Below are 6,538 nucleotides of genomic sequence, written 5' to 3'. Positions count from 1 at the left end.
ATACCATACACTATAATAAATAACTAATACGTAATATATATTATAATATACTAATACATATACATATAATATGAATATATATACTATAATATATAATATGAATATACATACTATAATATATAATATATATATACAATATATAATATACATAATATATACTACTATAATATATATATATATATATATATATATATAATATATAATATATATTATAATACTATAATAATATACTATAAAACTATATAATGATATATACTTTATAAATATTATAAAATATATATATAATATCATACCATATAATATATATTATACAAAATAATATATAATATAATATAATGAAAAAGAACCCGTACTAAAATGAGTGTATACAATTGTATATGATAGCAAGTGGAATGGGATTTTTATTTTTGAAGTAGAAATGCTAGAAATTTAAATCCAAAAATTTAAAAATAGCAAACGACTGCTAAACTCGACATTAACTCAAAGACATATTAACCGTTGTCTAAGAAACAAATATTTTTAATTATTTTTGCTGGCATCAATGTTTTTAAAATCGGATCGAACCTTAAATCGATGAAGGTACTGGTTCAATCGAGTTGAACCGGTTTATATAAAATAATATTTTTTTAAAATTTTACATAATATTCAAAATACTATTAATATATATATATATATATAACATTATTTTTAAGTTTACAATATTAAAAGGTATAAAAATATCACAAATCATAACATATATAAGTTAAATACCATAAAATCAAATGAAACAAAATGATTCAAATTAACTACAACATAATATTTAAGGTCAATACTTAATGAAATTCATCAACAACTAAATAAAAAAAGTACATAATTGATACAAGTATCAATCATCATAATATTCATTGAAATTGATTCCCTCAAATTCCAAAATATTAGGAAAAACTTCTTCATTAGTTGAATTGTTGAACTACCACCTCCATCACCACTTTGAACTTGAAACTCCATAGCATCATTTTGAACTTGAAAGTCCACAACATCAAGATCTTCATCACATAACAATATAATAAATAAATACAAAGTTAAATTTAAATTCCCAAACAATACTTAACAATTAAAAGTAAAAGTGTAAAACATATTAAATAATAAATATAATTTTATAACTAAAATCAGAAAATAAATTTATGGTTGAAAAAAATCAGAACAAACGACGTTGTTTAGTTTAATTTAAAAAAAAACAGAACCGGCGGTTTTGCCGGTTTTCAGCCGATTCACACCGATTTTACCGGTTCCCAACTGATTCTACCAGTTCTTTAACGGTTCATTGAAAAATTAGTTTTAGAGGCTGATCGGACCAGGCAGGCAACCGATTCTCGGTTCAATCTGTCGAACCGACCGATTGATCCGGTTTTGATAACATTGGTTGGCATACAAATGAATCGGTTAGTAATAGTTTGGGAACATATTATTAAACAAACATGTGAGTTAACTGTAATCATAGCCAACTTGTTTTGCCATATTTGCCCCAGTTATTATCTTTCTGCTTCCCTTTCTATCTCCAGAAAAAGAAATATTAGAAAGGGAAATCAGATCCTTTTAGCCTTAATACATTGTTGATCTATGCGAGAAGACACAATTCTGGGATTTTTGTAATTCTTATACGGCAAACTCTTTTTTTTTATGTGTGCGTTTGTGTCAACGAGAAGAAAAAAGATGGGGCAGGGGGGGAAGCTTCAAGTTCTATCTCTGGGAATCAAAATGGGTGCTATAGGGACGTAACCAATGTGATTTTGAATGTATATGATCTAACTCCTATCAATAATTACTCTTATTGTCTTGGTTTCGGGATTTTCCACTCCGGTATTGAAGGTTTCATCTCTTTTCTGAATTCTCTTTGTTATATTTATATATATATATATCTGTATTGGCTGTCTGTTTCTTTGTATGTTTTGGGATGTGGGTAATAGATTGTTTTAGTTTCGTATTGCTCCAAAATGATGAATTTGGTTTCTCTTGATAGAAAATGGATATGGGTTTCCCGATTTGTTTTAAATAATATTTTGCTTGCTTTTCTCCAATATGTAGCTGAAGCTTTACATTCATTTAGGTTTTTATTCGGTATGAATTATGGAGAAAATTAGATCTTTTGATGTTTGCTTAGATCTTTTTGTTAACTAGTGAATTTGTCATCTAATTTTACTGTGGTTTGAAAAGTTGTGTATGCATGAGGCAATGCATTTCTATTTTAGCAAGATTTCGTTTTGAAAATGTTTGAATAAAGGTTTCATACGTTAAATGAAGTTACTACAATTTACTTTTGGTCATAAAATTCTCTGTTTCTACTTCTAGTAAATGTTATTCAGATTAGTTGAACATACTTGTGGTGCTAAAGGACTCAAAGTTCCATTTAGTTAGATTTAAGATAAGGTATTTGTTGGTACTTGGTACTTGGTACTTGGTAGGATTGAAATGCATCGCATATCGAGGAACTTGTAGCATGCTTGAAATAAAACAGCTTATTGCTACATACTTGGTTGCTGTTTAGTAGCTTCAATCTGAAATCATGCTGTTGAGGGCTTTAGGCTAAATACTTCCTGTGTTGATAATCCTTTTCTCTAATTTAGGAAACTGAAATATCTATCTCAATATTTATGAACAGTTCATGGTAAAGAGTATGGGTTTGGGGCACATGATTTTCCAATTAGTGGAGTTTTTGAAGTAGAGCCAAAGAGCTGCCCTGGTTTTATATACAGATGTTCCATCGCATTGGGATGCATACACATGCCTTTCTCTGAATTCAGAGCATTGATCGAGAGTGTAGCTTCTGCGTACCATGGAGATACCTACCACCTCATCTCCAAGAACTGTAACCACTTCACAGATGACAGTGCATAGATTGACTGCCAAACATATCCCCGGATGGGTAAACCGGCTGGCTCGGATAGGTTTGTTGATCCTTCCAATCGTTTATCAAATTCTGTGTATGCATATATATATATATGTGTCTCTATCTTTCTTCTTCAAATTGTCCATGACATTTGATGATATCAATGGTTTACTCTTCCTTACATTATGTCATACTGTTAGATTTTGTATGGGGGTATCCCTCAAGGAATTGACATATGTGTAGCTACTTTGTTTGATACGTTTGAAGTTTGAACAAAGCTGGTCCTTGAGCCCATTGGGAGTGGCAAACAACCCCTAAGCCAAGCCTATATTATTGTTATATAGTATACTTTTCGAGTTTTCGTCATCCTATTTGGCATTTTCCACTAAAATGATAAAAAAGAAGGAAAATCATTAAGTTTATGATTTGCCAAAAAGGTAGGTTATTTATGCAGCTGTCTGCTTCCCGAAAGCCTTCAAGTAACCAAAGTGAGGCAGTTGCCTGAATTCCACGAAATTGGTATGCTTCCTGTCTTTTCTGCTGTATATGAAAGGTTGAATCTTCCATTTACTCATTCTGATATCAGGGACTTTCTTCTGCTTCTTTTGGCTGGCTTGGTTCCAGAAGAAGAAATTGAAACTGTCTCAATAGCCTGGCCCCGCGACTCAACAGAAATCAACGATACAGATCCGGAGAAGCAATTGCTCTCACCAAAAGAGGGACCTTCGGATATATCTTTTATTAAAGAAGCTCTAACGTGCGACCGCAAAGAAGCTTAAAAAAGGAGAGCTTGATTTGCACTTTGATTTTAATTGTTGTAATTAGATATCCAATTCCAATTATTTGGGTTTATTAATTAATTTTTTCTCTTGTTTATTATGAAGTTAGCCAAGCACAGGCCTCTTCCATCTCCTCAAGGACCAATTATATATTGTTGAAAAAAGCATCCAATTTAAGACAAGCATGTGTATATAATAAATTATGTAAAGAAAATAATTAAGTAATATTTTTAAATAGTCTATAGTTATTATAAGGTAAGTGTCTGGTTGTAATTTTTCTTAGTTATTAACAATGCACGCATATATTTTCATTATATTTGGTCAAATTCTAATCCTCTAAAAAGAATAACACTCAACTTTAATCATCCTACTACGGTCCGTGTTCCAACCCATTACTTCTAAAAACAATAATAATTCCTTTGATAATTATTTGTAAAGAAAACATCTATTTGATGTAATATAAACTTCAATAGACTTTAAAATTAATTTTCATACTAATCATCTAAATATAATTTAAAATTAATTAATGAAATTATTTTTAACCTTTTCTTGATAAGTCAAGTGCATATATAGTAAAATAATTTTTGAATTATCAATAATAATAATTTATAAAGTAATTTTGAAATTTATTTCTAAATCAGTCCGTTATGAATCCCTCATAAATTATCATGTGGCGCAATAAAGGTCACCGCCTATGACGACGCTGCCCTAAAGCACTACTTTCACTATTTCCCGCCTTGTTAAAAGGCGTTTTTCCCGAAATATCACCCTAACCCTATATATTTCTCTGTCAGGCATGTTCAGACTATATTTTCTGAATTAACACCCTTTACAGGAAAGTGCGTCCCTGCACCTCGCATTACGCCACGTGGTCGAAGGCGCGCCATGTGTAAAAAATTCAAATGCTAGTTTTGTAAATATTTTTAAACGGGTGTCAAACACGTCATTAATTTCTATTATGGTGATATTTGTGTAAAAAAGTCAACATTTTGAATTGTGCAGACACCCCCCAGCGTATGGTTCCAGGTTGTAAACTGGCTGGGGTTTTAATGAAGTGGGCAGTGTGTGTAGTGGTTGAGTTTATTATTTTAGTGTCACAAGTTTATTTTTTATAATAATAAATTTTTTATAATTTTAAAAATTATAAATTTTATATATTTTAAAAACATTATTGAATAATAATTTATTTGATCCCTCAATTATAATTAAAAGTGTATTTTAATATTTTTTATGTTTTTAAACAATTACTTTTAAAAGACAATAATTTTTTCAAAAATTTATGAAATTTATAATTTTTAAATTATAAATATTTATCATCATCATCATTTTGTAAAAGAAATACTAGTTATAAAACTTTTATAAAATTATTCATATTTTAAAATACTTACCCTCAAAGTTTTTATATACTAGATTATATGTATTATGTAATTTTAATGCAAAAATTTAATAATTTTATTAAAAATGAATAAACATTATTAACTGTTGTTAAAAATTAAAAATTAATAAATAATAATTCATTTGATCCCTCAATTATAATTAAAAGTTTATTTTAATATTTTTTTATATTTTTAAACAATTAATTTTAAAAGGTAATAATATTTTCAAAAATATATGAAATTTATAATTTTTAAAATTATAAAATATTTATTATTATCATCATCATTATCATTTTGTAAAATAAATACTAGTTATAAAACTTTTATAAAATTATTCATATTTTAAAATACTTACCCTCAAACTAGATTAGACGTATTGTGCCATTTTAATGCAAAAATCAAAATAATTTTATTAAAAATGAATAAACATTATTAACTGTTATTAAAAAATAAAAATTAATGAATAATAATTCATTTGATCCCTTAATTGTAATTAAAAGTTTATTTTAATATTTTAATATTTTTAAACAATTAATTTTAAAAGAAAATATTTTTTTCAAAATATATGAAATTTTTAATTTTTAAAATTATAAAAAATTTATTATTATAAAAAATAAACTTGTGACACCAAAATACTAATAAACTCAACCACTATATACACTGCCCACTTCATTAACTTGTGACAAGACCCCAGCCAGTTCACAACCTAGAACTGTGCCGTGTGGGGTGTCTGCACAATTCAAAATGCTGACGTTTTTACACAAATGTCACCATAATAAAATTAATGACGTATTTGGCATCCGTTTAAAAATATTTACAAAATTAACACTCGGGGTTTTTACACATTTGGTAAGGCGCGCCCCCAGAGGCGCGCCTTCGATCACGTGGCATAAAGCGCGGGGCAGGGGGGCGCCCTCCTGCAAAGGGCGTTAGAACAAAAAATATAATCTGAACGGTGTCTGATCGGAAATATTAAATGGAAAATGTGATTTTTCGGGATAAACGTCGGCAAGTAAACCAACAAAAGCTAAAGACAGATAAGAAAGAAAAATAAAGCTGCTCCACTGTAAGGAGTAAAACTGTTCGAAAAGAGAGAAGCCAAATGTAGACCCCCATTTTGTCCAGGATTTTTATTTATTTTTTATTTTATTTTATTTTTATTATTATGATTATTAAATATTAGATATTAATGTAATTTTATTATTATTTTTATTATTTTTAGGTCATTATAAAGACTCAATTTGGGTTTATGCCCAGTAACACGAAACAAGCCCAACAAGCCTGAACCAAAGCTATCCAAGTCCCATGAGCCAGTTGTCCCTCCTCAAACGTTGGAAACGTACCTGCAGCAAACAAGGAGAGAATTACAAAACACCATTCAACACAACGTGGGGGATTACACACAAAAAGGACCACAGACAAAAAAAAAATGGAGAGTACAGAGCAAAAACGAGAGAGGAATTGGCAGAGAAACACATTAACCATCACGAGAAGACGAGAAGCAAAAAACCTGATTA

The 6,538-nt window shown here is 29.1% G+C and overlaps 1 long non-coding RNA gene across 1 annotated transcript; it reads left to right on the top strand.

The window, feature by feature from the left end:
* Positions 1–1,481: 1,481 nt before the first annotated feature.
* LOC120176698 lies at positions 1,482–3,637 on the top strand. The gene is made up of 3 exons (XR_005521347.1): positions 1,482–1,848; positions 2,639–3,385; positions 3,491–3,637. It is a non-coding gene; the product is annotated as an uncharacterized LOC120176698 (long non-coding RNA).
* The last annotated feature ends 2,901 nt before the right edge of the window (positions 3,638–6,538 follow it).

This window comes from Hibiscus syriacus, unplaced genomic scaffold (genome assembly GCF_006381635.1).
Source record: "Hibiscus syriacus cultivar Baekdansim isolate YM2019G1 unplaced genomic scaffold, ASM638163v2 tig00003403_pilon, whole genome shotgun sequence".
NCBI classification, from domain to species: Eukaryota; Viridiplantae; Streptophyta; class Magnoliopsida; order Malvales; family Malvaceae; genus Hibiscus; species Hibiscus syriacus.
Note: the sequence above shows the minus strand (reverse complement) of the source record. Positions and strands in the feature narration are given on the sequence as shown.